This window comes from Tupaia chinensis, unplaced genomic scaffold (genome assembly GCF_000334495.1).
Source record: "Tupaia chinensis unplaced genomic scaffold, TupChi_1.0 Scaffold000066_1, whole genome shotgun sequence".
In the NCBI taxonomy this organism is placed as follows: domain Eukaryota; kingdom Metazoa; phylum Chordata; class Mammalia; order Scandentia; family Tupaiidae; genus Tupaia; species Tupaia belangeri.
In genome coordinates, this window is record NW_006159525.1 from 7,458,704 (window position 1) to 7,470,789 (window position 12,086).

The window sequence follows — 12,086 nt, forward strand, 5'->3', positions numbered from 1 at the left end:
TGGCGGCCCCCGCGTTTGGCCCCCCGCTCGGCCTGCTCCCGGCGGCGGGGGCGGCGGGGCCGCGGAAGGACCGAGCCGGGGACTGACGGGCGAGGCACTCGAGGGAGACCGCGGCCGGAGGGACCGGGCTGGGCGGGAGCGGGGGGTCGCCGGCTTCCCCCTCCCAGCCCCCCGCAATGAGGAGGGCTCTTCACGGAACCCGGGTGAGGTGTGCGGGTCTTGGGGAGCCCTGCGGGGATCGGGGGGGCCGGAAGTGGGCTTTGGAGCTTGGAGGGCGTCTAGGAAGAGAGAAAGTGGGGGGCCGGAAGTGCAGGCCGGGGGTGTGAAGACGGCAAGGGTTCCCCGGAAATGGGGCTGAGGGCCCGGAAACCGGGAGAGGGGAGGCTCCGGGGCCGGGGACGGCCCGGAAATGGAAAGTAGGGAGCAGCTCGAGTGACAACAGTTGTGGGAAGCGAGGGTCAGAGGAGGGAGAGGCCGGAGTGACTTTAGACCGCAGTAAGGGGTTTCCTGCCGGGGGACGGTTGAGAGCGGGCGAGCCCGCCGAGGGGGTCTGCGCGGGGCTTTTTTTTTTTTCTAAGACGTGGGAAGTTGAGGTTGAGGGAGGGTCACAAGGAGAGGGGCGTGCAGGGGCGAGGGAAGGGGCCGGGAAACTTGACTGAGAGAAACAGCATCCTTTTAGACAGATCAGAATGGAAATCGGTGGTGGGGGGAGGGCTTAACTTGGGGGAGGGAGGTGGGCCAATTGGCACCCCAATCGTATTAGCACTCAGAGCGAGTCAGGCGATTAATTTATTTATATGTGGATTACATAAAACCTATTATAACGTTGGTCCGGCAGCTCACCCCCTCTCCTTCCTTCTCCCTAGTGAGCGGGTTACGAGTCCAGAAACAAGTTGAGGGGCGTTCAAATAACGAAGGCTGTGAAATCCCGAATCCTGTTCTCGTCACTTCCTCAGAATAAGGAAATCCTTAGTTGCTAGAGGGAAAGAAATACAGAAAACAATGTAAATCAGGGGGTGGGGAATACCTACCGATGGGGGCCGGGAGGGAGTGGTGAGGAGGGACTGGCGCGGGCTGCTTCCAAACCCTGGGACAGAGATGTTTGTTGGGGATAATGCCCTTGCACTTTGCGGGAGGGTGAGGGTGAGCGAAAAGGTGGCGGGCGGTGGGTTTGGGCTAAGTCGTTAGCTATTTGGGGGAGGGACTGTGTGCAGCCGTGTGTGTGTGTGTGTGTGTGTGTTGGGGGTACGGTTAACAGCGCGGCGGTCTGTTCCGAGTGGACGCCTAACTGCTCTCCTGCTGTCTCTTCCTAGTAGCATTCCCTGCTCTTGCCTGGGCTGCCAGATCACCCGATCTCCCGGCTTTACTCAGTTTTGTAGGCCTTTCAGTGGTGTGTTCAACTTTCTGTTTCTCTTGAGAGCCTCATTAGATATTTTTGGCAGTTCAGTTTTTAAAGACTTGGCAAGTTGAGGCTCAGAGTCTCCCCTCTATAAAACAAAACAAAACAAAAAAAATACGGGATAGAAAGTTGAAAGAGCTATTGAAAGGGGGTAAAAAACCGACACTGGGAACAAAGGTCCTAGTTGTGTTAGGAAAAAAGGCAAGAGGCCTGTATATGAGGCCTGTGTGTCGCATTTGGGGGGGGAAGGGAAGCAGTTAGAGTTGAGGAGTGGAATTATCAGGGGTTTAGAGACAATAAATTGTAGAGGGTTCTTTTGAGGCTTAGTTTCCTATTTACAGCATGCAGAAGATCAATATCAAGAGTAAGTGCTAGAGTAAATACTATGTCTGATCCTTTTTTTGACATTTCCTGCTCATGTTCAACCCCCAGTATATTGGACTGGTTTGGTTTTCTTTTTCACGTTGGTGAAATTGGGAGTTCTTAAAGCTTCAGAAAGCACATCAACATGGTTGGTAGCTTCAGCAGGTCTGCCTTTCTGTGGATGTGGCGGCATCCCGGCATCCCTAGGCCCTGAAGCGCTGTGATTAAGATGATCATTGTTTCCATTTGCTCCCCAGTTTTTCCAAAGTGTGAGTGGCTAAGTCTGCTCAGCTGGCATTTTACTATTGAATGTGTGTTTTTGAACAGGCTCTTCGTTTTAGTTTTCTCCTTTAGTTTCTCAAAGTCTGAAGATACTTTTGGCATTTAGAGTTTCAGAAGTCACTAAGCTAAAATGATATTTTAAAAATGAATGGTATGTTAGTTAGGCCAGGGTAATAGGTGCTCTCACATAGCAAAGTAAATTAGGAATAATATTTACTTTTCCATTCTAACTTTTCAGGTGATTGCATTTATGTTGTATAGATAACATAAATGTTATGATCTTATTTTAAGGATATCGTCCTAGGAAAGAAAACACATCCCTGGCTTAGAAACTCAGACACTGCCAGTTAGTAGCTGTGTGACCTTGAGCTAGTCACTTATCTGGTCACTTAAAATGGAGGTGGGCAATCCCTGTCCTACCTCTCTGGATGCTTATGCAGCTTTTAATATGATGATTGTGAAAATTAACGAAATGCTAAATAAGTGTAATATGTTGTTATTAGGTTTAGAAAATTGTGTTAGCTTTTCACCAGTGATGATGGTCCCCTGTAAGGCAGGTTGAAGAAATAAAGTTATAGCACTTTATTTATTTTATTTTATTTATTTTTTTTTTTCAGAGTTTTTTGCTATAGGGCGCGTGCGCTCACCAGACAGACAGAGAGAGACAGAGACAGAGAGACAGAAAGCGAGAAATCACCCCCCACAGGGGATGGCCAAGCCGCAATCCCTTCTCCATTCTCCTCTCGGGATCTTGGGCACGCATGCACACGCGCCCGGCGTGAGTTTTAAGCCACCGGGTCTGGGACGCAAACTGCGGTCGACTGTGGGAGTCCAGCGACATAGCCATTACGCTAACTGCTGGTCCCAGTTATAGCACTTTATAATTAGAAGTTGTTGCTTAACTGGTAGTAGAACTCGGGCCCAATTTTTATCTGTTAAATTAGTTTTTTGCATCAGTATGCCAGATACTTTTCCACACTGTACTCTACTGAATAAACTTGATAATATGCAAAGAAACTTTAGACTTCTTTTTACATTTTTGTCATTGACAAAATTTTTACCTATTCTGGTTTGTGGCTCTTACAAAATTTAGTTTCTAATATCAGAGATTACTATTAAAAATGTTCCTGAATCTTGTGTTTTTTTTTTTTTTTTAAACAGAATCTAGAAGACTTTGTTTTTTCTTTTAAGTGAGTGGGGATCTTTTTGAGCAAAGGTGATACCAATTGCCCCTTTACGTTTTCTTGTTTGCTTGAGGTAATTGACTGGACTCAAGTCAGAACAGCAAGTAGCTTGTTGATTTTCATCTTCATTCAAATTGTTTCTTGCTGTTGCCACCCTGAGGTACTCCTGTCCCTCTTTTAAATCAAGCAAGTCCCCAGTATGTACAGAATAACTTGGCAGACAGATGTAAAGATCAAGTTCAACTCAGCCCTTTAGATCGCTTCCTCAAACATTTACCTGGAGAGCTTTGTTTCTGTATCTTGGTGTATACTTCATTTTTGGGTTATGCACCGAGAATTTGTTGACACTTATTTTGTTTTCTTTACTGGATTATAGGCTTCCTGAGGGCAAGGATTGTCTCATAGCATTGTGATATGAATGAAGAAGCAGTCATAAACCTGACTGAAAAATAACCCATTTGCTTCTTACTCCAAACTAGTAATGTTAGTCTGGTCTTGCTGAATATGCAACCAGTTGTCTCCTTGGAAAGGTTCTGTTCTAACAGAGTCTTCTGAATGTGCTTTCAGGGTTTGGTTCAGTAACCATGGCCTCTCCACATTGCCCCTGCTAATGTGCCATCAGAGTGCTTAGATGGATGTAGATTGTCACCTTCATGGTTCAGTGTTAAGCTAGTGGATTATTCTGTGCCTCTTTTTCCTTAGGCCAAGCTGCAGTTAATAGGGCCAAGCCTGAAGGGACTCCCTGCCAGATAAGGTGGAAGAGTAAGAATCTGATGGGTATTATGCAATAAGTGTAATTCGTAGATTGTTGTATAATGTTAGTGCTAGTAGTTCTTAACATGCAATGTAAGCTTTCTGTCTTACGTGTGCATTTTCTTTTGGTGCCTGAGTCATAATGTCTTGAGTTTTAAAATATATAGTCCTTTAATATTCTAACTTACTGATTATATCAGATTATTGCAAAAAGAGGTTTCTTACACCGAAGTAGTTGTTCAGTCGTTTTTCTCTGAAGCCTTTTAGATTTTGATTGTGTCTTTTGTAGTTTTATTAAATTGGACTGATAGAAGAAAAAGGAATTGTTTTTTCAGTTTTATCTGTTTTGAGTGTACAGAAGCTGCTGGTAATACTCAGTTTTGTGGTTATGACTGAAAAAGTCACTCTAGTGGCCCAAGTCAAAAAAGCTGTGGGACCAGCAGTTGGCGTAATGGCTATGTCGCTGGGGTCCCATATAGTTGAATGCAGTTTGAGTCTTGGACTCGGTGGCTTAAACTCATGCTGGGCGGGTGTGTGTGCGTGCCCAAGATCCCAAGAGGAGAGTGGAGGAGAAGGGATTGCAGTGTGGCCATCCCCCTGGGCGGCGATTTCTTGCTTTCTGGCTCTCTGGCTCTCTGTCTTTCTGGTGAGCACATAAATCTTATATCAAAAACCTCTCCAAAAAAAAAAAAGACTTGGGTTCTGGTCCTGGTTGTATATCCCTTTGTCTTTGTGACCGTGAACAAATTAGCCTTTGCGGGTATCCAGTGCCTAATCTGAAAAACGAGGTTATCATATATAACCTAGAGCGAGTTGCCACTTAGATGTCAGACACTGCTCAAGAGATTAGGCTACACAGACGAATGGACCCACTAGGCTCCTTTCCACTTGATCCCATGTTTTTGGCCATGCCTTGTTAATTAACTTGTTCTTGGAGATATTTGAGTATATAATATAGTCAAATACTAATTTTTGGATGTCATTAGTTCCGTTTTATTTCTGCCATCTAGCACAGAACCTGGCAGGTAATAAGGATTCTCTAAATGTTAAGGAATAAGTCTTGTTAGTAGAAAAGATGATACTGTAAGTATTTTGTAATGATTTAGTGCCCTATTTTATTGTTGTGATCCACGTTTTGAGTCATTGTTAATGCTAAAAAAGTGGACACTTTATTTATCAGTCATATATATCTTAGAGATTGCAAATTGTTTATGTTTTTAATTACCACAGGGTGCATTTGCTTGTCAGAGAGAGAGAGAGAGAAAGGGAAAAAATGCTGCTCCTCTCTAGTGGTACATGCTCACACCAAAGTCTCTTTTCCATTTCTCCATCCTCTCAGGATTTGGGCATGCATGCACACATACCCAGTATGTTTCTCAAGCTGGGGCCAGTATTCCAACCTTTGTCAGCCTTGTGGGACAACCAGTATTCCAACCTTTGTCAGCCTTGTGGCTCCATTTAACTGCTAAACTATGGGCCTAGTCCTCAAGTTACTTTTAAAAAGTTTTTAAGGAAATCGGGCCAGCAGGTGGTGTGCTGGATTCCCATGTGATCAACCATGGTTCGAGTCCTGGACCTGGCAACTTACTTTCTCGCTTTCCGTTTCTCTCTGTGTCTCTCTGGTCAAATTTAAAAAATAATAATAATGATAACAAATAGAATTAAATAAAAAAATAGTTCTTTCAAAAATTTAAAAATAAATTTTACCACAGGGCATGTGGACTAGGCAGAAAGAGAAAAAGTGAGAAAGCACCCCTGGGGTGGAGGACGATGGCCATGTCACAGTCTCTTCTCCATTCTCCTCTTGAAATTTTGGTCACTCATGCACATTCACCCAGTGTATTTCTCAAGCTGCCTGGTCTAGATCTCAAACTGAGTAGTTAGCCATGTAGCATCCTGACATCTTTTTTTTTTTTTTCTTTTTCTTTTTCTTTTTTTGGAGAGTTTTTTTTTTTTTTTTTTGCTATAGGGCGCATGCGCTTGCCAGACAGACAGAGAGAGACAGACAGAGAGATAGAAAGCGAGAAATCACCCCCCAGGGCGGATGGCCACGCCGCAATCCCTTCTCCTCCATTCTCCTCTCAGGATCTTGGGCACGCACGCACACGCGCCTGGCGTGAGTTTAAGCCCCCGGGTCCGGGACTCGAACCGCGATTGACTACGTGGGAGTCCAGTGACATAGCCATTATGCTAACTGCTGGTCCCAATATCCTGACGTCTTAATTGCCACATTGCCAGCTGGCTCATACTTTAAATCATGTATGCATATATTTTTAATTTTAATCATTGTCATTATTTTATTTTACTTTTTTCAAGTTGACCAGAGAAAGAGAAGGAAAGTGAGAAAGCAAGCTGCCAGGTCCGGGACCCTTAACTGTGGCCAGCCATGTGGGAATCTGGCCGCCCTAACCACCACGCCACCTGCTGGCCCCTATATATATATATGATTTATATGTATATGTGTGTGTGTGTATGTATATCAGGAGAGACAGACAGAAAACAAGAAATCACCTCTGGGGAGGGGATGGCCACACCACAATCCCTTCTCCTCCATTCTCTTCTTGGGGTTTTGGGCACGCTTGCACACGCTGCCAGTGTGAAGTTTAAGCTGCCTGGTCCGGGACTCAAACTGCAGTTGACTCCATGAAAGTCCAGCGACATAACTATTACGCCATCTGCTGGTCCCTTAAATCCTACGTATTTAAAAGAATTAGGAGCAATCTGTTTCATGTTGTCCTTTAATTGTCCATTATTAACATATAGTAGTTGAATATTTAAAAGCTGGGTTGAGGAGCTAAATAGATTTTGCCAGTGCTAAGTGATTTGCATTTCCAACCAATTTATAATAGTGTGCATAATTTTTATTATTCTTTTCTTTTTAGCAAGGGTATACTTATTTCTATAAATATGGTATTACCCATATATGGATTTTGAATGTTATTTATAAGCTGAAGTGTCTATCAACAGTCCTTCAGATGTGAAGTTAGAGTCTTTCAATGTGTATTTTAATCAACTTGTTTGCTGTCATAACCGATGAGTTCTACCCTGACTTCAAAACTCCTACTCATTCCATCCGTGGGCAGCACTCTGAATAAATAGATGTACCTTGTGCCATCCTTTTAAGGTTGGATAATTCAGTTTAAAGCTTACCCTGGTAAACATGTGCGATGTTCTGGAAACCCAAAGTGAGTTTTTACGGATGGCCCATTTGAAATTCACTGTTGAATTGTAATTTAAGCTGCTTTGTGTCCTCAGAGAGCAGGTTCATGGAGATCATATGGAAGGCCTCCCCTTCTCCCTTTTATTTTTTTTAAATTCTCAGAAACCAATGCTTGTAGTTGCCTTATAAATAGCAAATACATGAGCTAAATAGCAAATACATGAGCATGCAATGAACTTTCGTGTCCCTGTGTCTTGGGTTCTGTTTGATTCACCACACCCTTTGCTGCAGCCAAATTAAACTGCATGTTCCTCTCTGAACATACCCCAGAATTTTCAGCATTCTTGCCCTAGCTTTTATTGGTTTGTCTACCTGAATTGATACCCCTTCCCATCTTTATATATCACAGCTACACAGACACACTTAACTTCTAGTAAATATTGTTGGATTTTTACTCTTTACTCTCTCCTCCCTATTCCCATTCTCTTAATATTTTACTTCAGTTATGACTTTCAGATTCTTACATAATTAGTTGCGTTCATCTTAACTATCAATTGGTCTTTGGCTTCTGGAGGCTAGAGATCTCATCTCTCCTGCCATACCTGGCACAAGGGCTCCCAGCATAATGCATTGTACCTGGTAGGTGCCTGCGGCAGAGTTGGTTTTGGTGTGACACGTTGAGAAACTGTATTGAGAAATAATAGCATCATTTGCCATAATTTACTGTCAACTGGTTTTTGTTTTTTAGGGGTTGGTTGCTAAGTGTAGAATATAAAATTTTCACAACAAGGCTCAATAAAATCAGCAGTTTAATGAATCATTACAGCACTACAATGTTTTAGTAACTTGGTTACCCTAAATTTAGCATTCGAGGATTATGTTCGCGAGTAGATGATGGTCTGTTCATTAATACACATCTTATCAAGTAGGTACTGTGCACTAGGACTGTGCTGGGAGGTATATGGAAAGGACTTCAAACTTAGTCCTTGTCCTCCAAGTTCTCTTGTGTTTCATGTAGTCAGTACATAACTTGAACGTAACTTACTTGTCTGAAAACTATATATAGCAGGACTTCTGCATTTGAAAACCCTGATGGGAATCTAAATTAGGAATCAAATGAATTAGGGCATGGTTTTTTACTTTACTAAATAAATTGTTGGAAATACCTTCGTTCTACAAATATTTCATCAGCAGTTAATGTGATTGTGTTTCTGCTTCCTTACAAGAAGATCTGCCCTTCTGGAGAGTGCTGAGGGGAAATAAGAGATTTGTAAAATGAGACTCCTATTTTGAAATGTACTTAATTGTAGGTGAGTGCAAACTTAAAACACTAGAACATTGTGCATATTTGTTATTGAGTACAAAATCAGGTTTTCTACAGTGGTTACTTGGAAGTTTCCAGAGTCATTCAGTCCTGGATTGAAGGTACTGAGGAAGACTTCATGAGGAGTAGAGGGATGGGAACTGACCCTGATTCTGGGGTAGATAGGGAAGAATGGGGATTTGAAAAGTGTAATTTTAGTGAGGATCTAATGGAATGGTAGATGAACAGGCCTTCTGGAACAGAGTGTCCATTTTTATGAAATAATAAGAAATTTGGGATATGAGGTTATTGAGGTGCTTGGGGGATTAAGAAATTTGATTTAAAAGATAGACTATGTTGAATTATTGTTGACCCCTTAGTAGGCAGTGACATCATAAAAAAAGTGTATGAAAATATTTATAAACAAACCAGAGGACCAGCAGATGGCATAATGGTTAAGTCGCTGGACTTCCACATAGTCAACCACAGTTCGAGTCCCAAACCTGGCAGCAAGATCCTGAGAGGAGAGTGGAGGAGAAGGAATTGCAGTGTGGCCATCCCCCTGGGGAGGGTGGGGAATGATTTCTTGCTTTCTTTTTCTCTGGTGATTGCACATACCCTATAGCAAAAATCTCTCTCCACCAAAAAAAGTTAAAAAAAAAAATTGAAAAGGAAAACAAAAGTACATTTATATTTTATTTATCTTTATGAAGTAGCTTCCGTTTTTTGGACTACATATAAGAGGTTTTGTGGTATGTTTTAGGGGAGGTAGAAGCACTAAAGGTGAACCCTATTTCTTACTCAGTTTCCCTTAATGGTTTAAAATGTTAATTAAGTAAGCAGGAACTGGTTAATTGCTTAAATGTCCCCTGCCAGCCCTTTGTACAGTCACATAAATCAATGTTTAGAGGGAGCTGGCAGACATTTTTTTTTTTAGCGCATTCAACTGCTGTTGATTTAGAATTTTTTAGATTTTTGCCATAGCTCATGTGCTCCGAGAAAGAGAGAGAGAGAGAGAGAGCGCGCGCGCACACACGCACGCACACAAGAGCGAGCGAGCTGAGGGGAGTGAGAAATCACCCTTCAATGGGGATTGCCACACCATAATCCCTTCTTTTGGATTTTCCTGGTGTGATTTTGAAACCTCCAGATCCAGGACTGGAACTGAGTCCAGCACCTTAACTACCATGCCACCTGCTGGCTCCAGGGTTTTTTCATTTTTTTAACTTCTGAATACACATAATACATAGTTTTTTTGAGTTGCTCTCTCAGTAACTTGGCAGTTTTATATAGAAAAAATTTTACTTGGCATCTAGTGTAGTGAAGAAATGTTTAAAACAGAAGTGAATTGTGTTTGAAATATTTACAAACTTTTGAAAAGTATAAATTAATATTTAATTAAATATTTTAATACGATTATGTGCCTAATATTATCATTGATGTCTTCTAGACTATTATCCTGTTACTTTTATAAAAAGTTCAACAGGTTTTTGTTTTTTTTTAATAATTATTTTTATTTAACTTTATTTAATTTGATGGGGGGGAGGGGTGAGTGAGAAAGCAAGCCGCCAGGTCCAGGACTCGAACTGTGGTCAACCATGTGGGAGTCCAGCGCTCTTAATAACCACTATACCACCTGCTGGACCCCAGCAGGAGTTTTAAAATGGAGCATGAGGTTAGACGATGACTGAAGGGAAACTAAGATAAAAGGAAACTATTTTACTAAGTTTTGGTAGCCATAACATTGTTCTCTTTAGCAGCTTTTATTCCTAACATTTTCTTGTAAACTTCCCCGATTGCAGTTTGAATTAATTTGATTCTTTACATGGGAGTAGCAGTAGTGCCAGCTCTTGGTGCAAGTTATGAATCAACATTACACCTGTTTGTGGAGTAAGGAAGACTGTTCCAACATTTGTGGGACTTGTGGACTTTAGAATGAAAATACCCATGAAGTCTGTGTATTTTACTGTTGCAACAGGCAAGAGTGCCTGTTTTTCTGCAAAACAGCCGTGTGACTTTATTCATTTTTCCTTTATCAACCACGTTTCCAGTTTCTCCTACCTGCCTAGGGTGAGTCTTCAGGGGATTGGACCCTGATCTCTACCCCTCCGTTAGCAATCCAAAGGTATTTGTGCCCTTCCTCCAGTGGATGACAACAGTTAGACTGATTTTTGAGAAGATTCAGTAGTCTTAACTTTGTGATCAGACCTGTTTGCTGATTATTTCTCAACTGTCATTAGGAACCGTGAGTGTTCATCTCCACGTTTTGGTCTCAAAAATAGTATTTTTCAGAAAACTAGGCTGTAATTGTAGGCTTCATGTGCTTTTTTACTTTAGTTTTCACCCTGCCTTTTGAGAGTTGACCTTCCAGTTGCTGCTGTGAGGTAAGACTTGGGGAATTTCAGCCTTTGGTGTGGCATTGTAAGATAATCTGCTACTGCCTCTTCTGATCATCTAGTATTAGGTTTCTGCTGCCTCTGTTAGACTGTGCCATTTTTTCCTCTAGGTATCTTCTCATTACTGAACTAAGTAACACTGATAGGAATTCTTGAAGACATGATAGATCTGTCATTTGGTATCTTTATTATTGCACCTGTTTGTTGTTGTTGTTTTTTTTTTTCCAAGTTTGTTCGCTTATTTTTTTCAAAGAATTATTTTATTTCACTTTATTTTATTTTAATTTGAGCAGAGAGGGACAGTGACAGACAGAGAGAGAAAACTCAGAGAAGGGGAGAGAGAGAGAGAGAGAGAAAGCTGTCAGATCTGGGACTCAAACTTCGGTGGGCCATTTGGGAGTCCAGTGCCCTTAACCACCATACCACCTGCTGGCCCTGTTTGCTTATTTTTTTTTTGAGAGAGAGATAGGCACGTCCCACAGTGTCTCCATGCTGTGATCCTCCCCCTGTGGCCAGCCAGGATTGCCTGTGTACCCTGTGTGTTTGGGAAGACCCAGGACATGACCCCAAATCTTTCCCGTGTGATCTTTGGCATTGTCACACAGCAGTGCCCTTACTACCTGTGTCACTACAGCTGGGGCATGGCAGCTGATTTAATTGATAGGAATCTGTTTGCCAGAAGAGCAGAATACCCCTGTCTTCTGTAGGATGGACTTACTATTTGACTCATGTGTTTACTTCTGTTGAACCATGTGTTGTTCGTGCTTTGTTTCTAAAAAAGATAATCAAGATGATTCATAATTGCACAACTAACTTCTGAGAGCTTACTGTGCTATATTTTGAGAACTTTTTCATAATGTTGCTGAGTTTATTTAAATTTTAATGTCATAGTAAAGGATTCAGGAAGTTTGCCATATTTCTTAACAGAGTTGTAAAGTTAGGAATAGTTTAATCTATCGTTATTTTAAGGAATGTGAAGTCAAGGATTTAGTAAGACGGTTCTAAAAAAGCTGGAATTATTTCTGTTTTAAGGGCCAGTATTACAGTCATGCCACAAGGAAAGACGTTATCTTGGTTTTAGCAACTGCCACATTTATCTTTATTTTTTCTTTTTTAAAGTTTTTTTTTTTTTTTTTTTTTTTTTTTCCTGTTCTAGTTTTTTGCTCCATGACTGGTGAGCTCATTGGAGAGGAGAGAAAGGGGGAAATGGCCACATCAGTTTCTGAAGTCCCATCTCTTTCCTTTT

The 12,086-nt window shown here is 41.8% G+C and overlaps 1 protein-coding gene across 17 annotated transcripts in view; it reads left to right on the plus strand.

Annotated features, from left to right (window-relative positions):
* TRIP12 (thyroid hormone receptor interactor 12) overlaps nucleotides 1-12,086 on the plus strand; it is a 219,288-nt gene that overhangs the window by 2,783 nt on the left and 204,419 nt on the right. Inside the window, exon 1 of one of the 17 annotated variants that reach the window (XM_006141914.3) lies at nucleotides 49-203. The exons of 14 other annotated variants lie outside the window; for them this stretch is intronic. The gene's annotated coding sequence lies outside the window, so the exon portion shown is untranslated. Of the gene's footprint in view, nucleotides 1-48; nucleotides 204-450; nucleotides 496-866; nucleotides 1,005-12,086 lie in introns of those variants that run through there. 2 more of the 17 variants (XM_006141915.3, XM_027766417.1) reach the window with 2 other exon arrangements.